This window comes from Ahaetulla prasina, chromosome 2, assembly GCF_028640845.1.
Source record: "Ahaetulla prasina isolate Xishuangbanna chromosome 2, ASM2864084v1, whole genome shotgun sequence".
Lineage (NCBI taxonomy): Eukaryota > Metazoa > Chordata > Lepidosauria > Squamata > Colubridae > Ahaetulla > Ahaetulla prasina.
In genome coordinates, this window is record NC_080540.1 from 209,095,943 (window position 1) to 209,105,913 (window position 9,971).

Below are 9,971 nucleotides of genomic sequence, written 5' to 3' on the forward strand. Positions count from 1 at the left end.
TAAAGTGCATTGCAGTAATCCAAACAGGAGTAATAAAGGCATGTGTAACTATGAGCAAGGTCTCTTGGTACAGCAACTGGCATACAAGAGAGATTAGTACAAAGACTCTCTACCATGGCTGCCACCTGCTCTTCCAGCAGGAGCCATAAATCCAAGGGGATTGCCAAATTGTGTATCAGAGCAGTATGGGGGATTGTTATCCCTGTTCAGTCAGAGATGTCAATTCTCCTGACCACAGAGAGCTCAAAAATAATGGTAGTCCTCAATTTTCAACCACAATTGAGCCCAAAATTTAAGTTGCTAAATGAGACATTTGTTAAGTGTGTTTTGCCCCTTTTTACGACCTTTCTTGACACAGCTGTTAAAAATGAATCACTGCAGTAGTTAAATTAGTAACTTGGTTGTTAAGGTTGACTTTGCTTGTCAGAAGGTTGCAAAAGGGGATCACGTGACTCCAGGACACTGCAACCATCATAAATACGAGACAGTAACTTTTTTCAGTGACATTGTAACTTTGAACGGTCACTAACTGAACTGTTGCAAGTCGAGGACTTCCTATATTAAATAGGAGGGGAGAGAGTTAAGCCCTGTAGCACACACAATAAGAGCAAAGAAGTAAGCAAGCTTCACTGCGCTCTTACTGCCACAAGTTCTAATGTCAATGTTTGGTCAGCTTCATCCTTCATATTCCTCCAGCATCATTCAAGATTCAAGGCCCTTGTCACATACTCATTCCAGGCTGCAATTCAGACCTCAGCAAAGTCATGAGAACCTTGGGAATAACCCCAAGCTCCTTCTGAAACCCTATTGGGTCCATCAATCATGGAATGGACAGACCAAATAGGCCCATCCTCCCTGCAGTGGGAGGCAGCTAGATAATTCCAGGACCAAGTGATCTGTCCATGTGTCCAGGCCAAGGGACTAGTGTTAATGTCCCCTAATCTCAGATCACTTTGCCACTGTCCTGAGACAAAGATCTAATGTGTGATCCCTTTGTGAATTGGGTCTTCTATAAGGTGCACGAGTTTCATGACTGTCATGGTGGCCTTGAATTCTTAGGCCATCTCTGCCTCTGAGCCCTGAGAAGGCAGTTCCCCAGAACCATAAGTTCCCTGACAACTCCACCACTGAGGTCAGGACTCCACCACTGAGATCAGGACCTCAGACAAAGCCACCGGGTAAAACAAAGGCCAGGAGTTACCTAGCAAAAGCAAGGACATGGCATAAATTTATGATTAATGAGTGCATTTGTGAACTGGGATATTATAAGTGAATGCCCACTATGAGTAAATGTGCAAGTCATCATGCTGATGATTAATAGATCAATGAAGACATTGTTCTAATGTGTCATTTATTTTCTCAATTTATCTATCTAACTGTGGCTGATGGGCAGATGATAGCTGGAATTTCACACTCAACAGCTGACATTGGGCTTTCCATAAAAATGTACCATAAATTCAGAAGCCTTTGAAAAAAAATGCTTTTCAACTAACAAGTTCAAATTGAAAATTTAGATAAGAAGTTTGATAAAATAACAATGATTTTAAATCAACCCAAAGAAGATGCTCAGATACAAGTAACAGCAGCTAAGCCAGATTTACAATAGGACAGATTGGAATCTAATTTATAGCTGTGATAGATTTGAAAGAGAAGTTTGATTTGAAAATTATAGGCTTGTTGGAGAAGGCTAAAAGTGTCATGGATTCTAAAAACTTAAAAGAGTTGACAGAACTGATGGTAATGAACTAGACTTTCTTAAGAAGATTGATAGAGAATGGACTTATATCCAAGTAAAAGAAGTTTTTTGAACAGCAAATAATGCAGATATATCTACAACAGAGGCTTATGATTTTGGGCAATGAGATCCAATTGTTGGGAAAGATCCCAGTTAAAATTAAAAACTTAAGGAAAAGTTTTATCATTAAGAATCAACTGAGAATATTTGATCTGGGATGGCCCAGAGATAAAAATTATAGAATAGAATAGACTTCTTTATTAGCCAAGTGTGATTGGACATACAAGAAATTTGTCTTCGGTGCATAAGCTCTCAGTGTACATACAAACAACAAAATAGTAATTCATAAATCATACGGTACAATCATAAATCATAAGATACAAACAACAATTGATAAATCATAATATACCAATTTGAGAAGGTAGAAGGAAAGATGAGAAGTGAGAAGGATGAGAAGATGGCAAGAATAGAATTCTTTATTGGCCAAGTGTGATTGGACACACAAGGAATTTGTCTTTGATATGCTCTCAGTATACATAAAAAGACAAGATACATTAGTCAAGAATCATAAGGTATAACACTTAATGATAGCCATAGGGTACAAATAAGCGATCAAATCATACTAGGAAACAATATCAATATAAATCGTAAGGATACAAACAAGAAAGTTACAGTCATGCAGTCATAAGTGGGAGGAGATGGGTAATAGGAACGATATGAAGACTAATAGTAATAGTAATGCAGCGAATTAGTGAATAGTTTGACAGTGTTGACGGAATTATTTGTTTAGCAGAGTGATGGCGTTTGGGAAAAAAACTGTTCTTGTGTCTAGTTGTTTTGGTGTGCAGTGCTCTGTAGCGTCGTTTTGAGGGTAGAAGTTGAAACAATTTATGTCCGGTATGTGAGGGGTCTGTAAATATTTTCACAGCCCTCTTTTTGTCTCATGCAGTATACAGGTCCTCAATGGAAGGCAGGTTGGTAGTGACTGTTTTTTCTGGAGTTCTAATTATCCTCTGAAGTCTGTGTCTGTCTTGTTGGGTTGAAAGAACCAAACCAGACATTTTTGTCACATAATTGGTTAAAATTTTAGTGGATTGCCAGAGAGTTTCTATGTATATTTCAATAGATTTTAAACTGAGCTACTGTGCATGCTTCATTTCAAGATATCAATACAACTTGGCAAAATCCAATCTTCTTTTCAATTCAACTAACAAAACCAATTCCCATTGGGTTTTTTAAAAAAGGATTACATGGAAAGGGCAATGTCTGTTTTGACAAAATGCCATTTTTCAAGTCACTGTATCTGTATGTAGTTTGCAACAAATTTTACTATTGAGTCTCTCAGGATCACTCTCCACGTTCCTCTAAGCAGGAAAACAAACAAGACAGAAATGTGTCCAACCAAACTTCCAAATGTCCATGAGTATTCCCTAATACATAAAAATAATTCTTTTTGGAAGAGAAAGATGTAAGGTTGACGATTTTATGGCAACTGAGCTCAGGAGAAATCCTTTAAAAAATCTATTAAAACAAGAATCATCCTTCTGAAGCTTTACCAAATTCTTCAGGGACCTCTGCTATGATTCTCAGATCAGACATATATCAATTTCCAAGACAGCATGCTTTTTATATCTAAATTAAAGAATAGTTAAGAAAGTTAGGAGAGAGAGAGAGAGTGCAAACAAGCATACAAATACATCCTGTTTTCCATTTGAAATCCTCAAACTGTAGTCTCAGGAAATAGCAATAGCATGTATGATTTATATTTATATAATTATATACGCAATTTATATACCACTTCATAGTGCTTTACAGCTCCGCTCCAAGCATATTGCCCCCAACAATCTGGGTCCTCATTTTACCAGCCTTGGAAGGGTGGAAAGTTGAGTCAACCTTGAGCCCATCAGGACTGAATTTGTATCTGTGGGAATGCAGTTTGTCTGCAATACTGCATTCTAACCACTGCACCACCACAGCTCTTGAAATATTTCATTCATTGGTGTCTAATTAAGAGGGTTGTGCTGTGCTTTGAAAGTAATTTGAAAAAGGTGCTTCATGGCATACATGGCACCTGTCTGCAGCTGTTTCAGGCAGAACGAAAATTAAGGGAGGGAGGGAGGAAAATCGTTCCTTTGCTGATCATTGGTTTTAATCATATTTTTCCTTAAGCAGCAGTTGGGTAGATATAGTACTAAATTATATAGAAGTGCAGAACTTTAGTGGATTGATAGCTTTTGAGTGGTGTGCTAATGAATCAGGAATAAAAACTAACTTTGTTCTCATTTGCAGTTATGTTTAATTAAATATCCTGAATATTGTAGTATTTTCAACCATTTATTTAATTATATCCCCTTGTAGTGTGTTAAAACATTGCAAATAATAACACTTAGTGGTTTGGGGAGATGAATTAGATAGAGGATAGATGGATAGATGGATGGGAGTCTGTCTAAAATGGATAAAATAGAATGAAAGAACTCTTGTTGAGATATTTCTTTCTTTAGCCAGTTATGCTAAATAACTAGCTTCCATAAAAGGTGACTTCAGATAGAATGCCGTTCTGGCCAGGAATTTTGTCAAACCTCCTCAGGAATTTTTGGGCAAGAAAAAGCAACTGATCTGCTCATTCTTTAAGCAGGGATTATTTTGACAACTCAGATTCAACTTTTGGTTGCAGAAAATTGTCAGAAGACACTGCATGGCTTTAAAAGCTTTTACTAGACACTGCCCACACATTTTTAAGTCTATGTTTGCAATCATAACAGCCTGACATTTGCTAGAGATTTGTGCAGGATGAATGCATGAAATGCTGCTACCAATCTCCCACAACACAGAGGTTACCCTGCTAGGTGCAATGCTTAGTGTATGTTTATTTTCCTCCAGCTAAATCCATTGCCATGACTCTAATCGTTCAAAATCAACAATGTTTTCCAAAAGGCAGGAAATGTTTCAGAAGCAAGAAAGCATGCTTGGGCTATATCCAGGACCTTCAGATGACTATAAAATACTTAGAATAACACAAATTAATACATGCAAAACAACTGAATCTCCCAAAACTGAGTTTAAGAGGAGCCTAAACAAAATATTGCCAACAGAATGTTAAGAGTTTGCCAGGCAGTCATGTCTTGTATGAGAATATTCCACCCCATTCCCTAACAAAATAAGCTATGTGGCTATCATAATTCACCACTTACATTTGCTGTTAGTATAAGAGTTGAAACTGCTCAATGAAGAAACTATCAATAACAGACACTAATTCTGGGAGGAAAAAACAAAACAGAAATTCTACTAGGATTTCCTTGCCCAACAATGACTACCCATAGTAACCACTGCTTTGAATAACAGCAAGGATAAATCCTAATTTTTTCCAGTCCAAAGTAGCTTGCAGCTGGAATGTTGTAAAGATATGCATATTGCTCTATTGTGGGATGTTTTACAACATGTGGGAGCTGGTTTATACATACAATGCTCCTACCTATGAACAGCCTTAATCTGACAAATTCATTAGTGAGTCATGCTCAATCAAAACATAATTTGTGAAACCTGGCATCTCCAAAAGAAAACAATTTCTGCTACTGACATGATTCACAAGGCAGCTGCATTTCTCACACATAATCTTTAGAAGCAGTTCTTATCAGTATGTGATTCAGGGAGAGCTTTATTGAAAAACTAAGATGTGTAATTCTTGCCTAGTAGGTGGCTATTTTTTTTTTTTGCTCATGCTAATTTAGCATCTTGTTTGTTTCTTTCCAAGGCTATGTAATCACCATATCTATTGGGTTAAGGAAAACAGGAAATTTCTAAGGCAGACCCAGAAGAAGGACTTTTAATCAGATCGCTTTGTTCTGTCCTGGGATTTAGATCATACTTACCTTATCTAGAAATTGATTTCCTACATTTCTTGTGCTGCTCCTCCACGGGGAACAACTCATGATTTAAAACCATACAACACATCATAAAAATGGATTGTTTTAAAATACAATAAAAAAAAGTCAACCTTTTGAAATGAAACCAGTACTATGAGGGAGAAAGCTAGCCACAATAGTGATGTGACAGAAGACAGAAAGACGAAGAAGAGAGAAGGAAGGGAAGGGAAAAGAGAAGAGATTTTAGTGGGGAAAGCATACTGTAATATTGATGTAAGTTTTCAACCTTCAATTTCCAAACATTAGGGGTGCTCAAAAATTGTGACATGCCTTGGGGATTGTAAAGATATTTTGGTTACCTTAATATAATTTAGATGTGCTTGATAAGTAACTACATAAATATAACTTTTTAACATTTTGTTTGTTTCATTTATAATATTGGTGTAGTCATTCAGGAGGTACTGTTCTGTCAAGTTATTTCTTACCCTGTAACTGAAGAATTTCCCAAGAGTTTTGGTGCCGTTTTTTTATTCTTTGAAGCAGACCTCACTGTCTGTCCTACTTTTTCATTTCCTACTTTTTTGGCTGAGAGTAAACACATACACACACACAAGCATTTTCCCCCTTTACTGCCTCAAGGGTATGTTTGCTGCCAGTAAATAGATTACGCTGATTATCTGGACAGAGATTTTATTTCATTTCAATTATTTTATATTGGAGGCATCAGATCTGGACTGTAAAATCTGAGTTAGACCACTAGAAGGCACCAAACAGTTTTTTTGTATCTCTTTATTGTTATCCAGTAGTCATCCAACATGTTGCACTCCAGATCTTGTAGCCATAATTTACATCACAATATATTCATCCATAACATGGTAGTCTGGCTTAATCTGCAGTGCGAATTCCATAGTGCACTTTATATGGGGACCCATTGTGCCTTACTCAACAATCAACAAGGCTTAATGCAATGTTGTCAAACTTCCTCTACTTGGTACTTTCCAACTGGGCCAAGAATTTTGGAAATTTTAGTCTCTAAACACTTTAGATCACAAATTGCAGTGAAGAATTGCAGTGTATGATTGGTAAACCAATGGCCCCCAATCTTTTGGGCACCATAGATCAGTTCTGTGGAAACAGGTTTTTCCTTAGCCTAGATGGGGTGTGGTTTCACATGCTGCCTGCATCTTGTAGATGGGATGTGGCCCGGTGCAGGTCCACAGACTGGGGTTGGGGACCCCTGCTCTAAGCTATATATTAAATTTAACATATTTTAAGTCACACCAGCATATCCCAAACTAGTGAATTAATTTTTCCTACTACAAATTTACAAAATCAAAGAGTTTTATATTTGTTTACTGGAATATATTTTTTAAAAACCCAATTGTTTTTAGGTGCTACCTACCAAGTCTTGCTATTTCAGAAATATTTGTGTTTCATCATTTGTTCTTCCCAATGTTTATTTAGATAAACAAAAGATAATTTTGCAAATAATAACAATAGTATCTATTCTTTTTTATTAATTTTTACTTATTCATGTTATGTTTGCCATGCCAGAAGTATTTATTTTAAGTTTATTGCTGAAGTTTGACTATTCATCCATATATTCTTAAATTACTAACTTTTATCACTTTAGTAAATTATTGCATAAGAAATGGGGACATAATTGTTTGCAAACTCTTGTACCAAGCACAAGTACTGCATTCACACCTAAAGCTGGACTAGGATGTTAACTATGGTTGTTGAACAAATCATAATAGCTTGGTTTCCTGCTAAGCTACAATGTCTGGGTTCACCAAAATGCTAAGCTAAATAAAATGAAATCACATATAGCTGAGAAATATGAATCCAAATACCAACTCATGAAAGAGCCAGAACTAGCTTTTGTGTAGCTTTTCTCAGTAGCAAAAATGGATGTATAAAGAGAAAATAGGTTTGTTTCATCCCTCAGTGAGGAAGTGGCAATCAAACAGGAATCATGTAGTACAAAATCTTTGCCAGGATTTAATTTGAAGGTTTAGTCACCAAATCCGGCCTCAATAAATATCAAGAACTACCAGAGTAACAGAGTCCTTTCTTCCATTCTGAGGCATCAACCACAATCACCTCTTACTAATCTACATCTCTAGGTCAACAGGAACAACTTCCAGGCTGGTACACCTGTGACATTTTTTATTACAGGAGTGATGGTTTGATGCTCTGATAAACAGCTCACTTTCTGAAGCACATTCTTCTCCACAAAAACAGTAGAGAGGAAATACTTAGCAACACAACATTCCACTGGCATGCACTGCAAATGGGAAAAGTCAACAGGAAACAGCCTCTAAAATTTATAAAGCTATGATATACAATCTCCTATATTGGATATAGGCAATTTGGTACTTTTGGACTGGAAATTCCCAAAACTCCATCCACCAAAAGTATAACAATGAAAGAGTTGTTGCAGTCCAAAATGGAGGACACTAGACTGCCTTCCTTGGCTTCTACACACTAAGTACTTTTAGTCAGCTCAAAACATCCCACATGTTTGCAATTAACTCATTTTCAATATCCATTAATGTCACCAACATTGTCTTGCCTTCCTGAAACATGCATTTAGCTGCATCCAAATAGCAACAATAAATCACAAGGGTTTTTTCCCCTGGCCTGTGCACACATAAATCACTTTTCATCTGCCAGTAGCACAGGTGGAGCCTTTTCAACCGCGGCAGATCAACAGTAACAAAAATAGGGTGGGGGGAGAACCTCTTATGTTGCAGTTGCTTCTGAGCCTCTCAGCAGAATGCACAAAATGCCATTGAAAAAGAGAGCAACGCACACCCCTTAGATAGAAGAATAGAGAGGCCAAGCTGCTTAGCAGTAGGCACTCCGCACAAATCCAACTCCAGAAACCAAGATGCGCGGCAAAACTTTACTTAGGTAGATCTCGCTAGTCCCAACCCTTCCATCAGTTAAGAGGCTTTTTAATGTTGCTTGCTTCTCTCGCATCCAAGTTTCGGGTACATTTTTCTTCTTGGTACGATTACGTTTGGGAAATCCAACTGTACATATAAAGAAGTGCTAAGCATCTTCTACACACACATACACAACTCAAAGCATCCGAATGATTCTCCGCGCAACGAAAAGCATAGTCACCCACGCAGCAATCAGGTATCTGGGCTGTAAGATCCTCTGGTACAAAGAAAAACGCAGGCAGCTCTGCTTGTATGTTGTTTTGCGCGCGCGCACACACACTTACACTAGCACACTTTTTTTTTAAAAATGCCTCGTGGAAGCCCGATAAATCCTCTACGGCAGGCAACGCGTAGCAAATATTGCCAGGCGTCCCGAGGCTTCTTACACATACACGCACATACTTCGCAATTGCAAGCTGCGCCTTTTTCACCCTGCGTCTTCTTTTAATATTCCCACAATTTCCCCGCAGACCTAACCAAGGGCTCTTTGTGTCCCTTCATCGCTCCTTGCCCGAACTAAAAAGCGGAGAAAGAAAGCAAAGTTTTCCGGCGAGATTAACCCTCACCCCCACCGCAGCCAAGGGGCTCAGCCCCAGGGATCTGCCTCTAGACCGCAAACCCCCTCCCCCTTTCGGAGTCAACCCACTGCGGCTCCGATCTCCGTCCCTTGTCTCACCTCCGGGCGCTTCTCCGGCTCTCCTTGTCCTTTTCTCCAGCACCGCCGCTATCCAAGCTAGGAGTAGCAATATCCACTCAAGAGGCTGCCGAGAGACGCCGTCTCCATCCAATGTACGATCATGATCTCCGTGTGTAGCGATGCATGTACGGGAGAGGCTGCACTTTGGGGTTTCGGCGGAGGATCTGTTCTTTCAGAGCCCGGATACTCCTGGTTTACCAAGGTCCTGAGGTGGAAGAGGGATGGTGTGTGTGCGTAAAGGGGGAAACACTGTCTCCTACTTGCTCAACAGAAGAAACAGCCGGGGCAGAAAAGGAGATTGATGATGGTGTGAGGAGGTGGGAATCGAAGGGAGAACGCCAGCCAACGAGAGCAGATTTGCGCAGGCGCAGGACGGAGGATACTCAGCGTGCGCGGTAGCCCCCTCGTGCTGCTTCCGACCTCCTGGGTCCTGCAACCAAAACCAGTTGCCCTGTGGGCGAAGGGGGCGTGGCGGGCTGTGCAGCGGGTTGGTGGTGGTGGTCTTTTTTTACTGTCGTCGCGCGCCCTCTGCTTTCCGCCCGTCTCCGTTAGCGTGGGTTAGTGTCGCCTGGGTGGCTTCCCGCCTCTCTTTTTCTGGAAAGCGAAGGGCTGTTTTCCCTCACTTGCCTTGCCCGGTCTCGCTTGCCATGTGGGCGTCCTTTCCCTGCGTGGAGCCCGGGTTCTACTTGTTTGTTGAGGGAAAGAGGAAAGGATGGGGTAGGGAA

General features: G+C 39.6%; 1 protein-coding gene across 1 annotated transcript in view; it reads right to left on the bottom strand.

Moving 5' to 3' along the window:
- Positions 1 to 9,544, bottom strand: part of PLPPR1 (phospholipid phosphatase related 1) — a 156,862-nt gene extending 147,318 nt beyond the window's left edge. Inside the window, exon 1 of the mRNA XM_058171791.1 lies at positions 9,226 to 9,544. The gene's annotated coding sequence lies outside the window, so the exon portion shown is untranslated. The remainder of the gene's footprint in view (positions 1 to 9,225) is intronic.
- Positions 9,545 to 9,971: the final 427 nt, after the last annotated feature.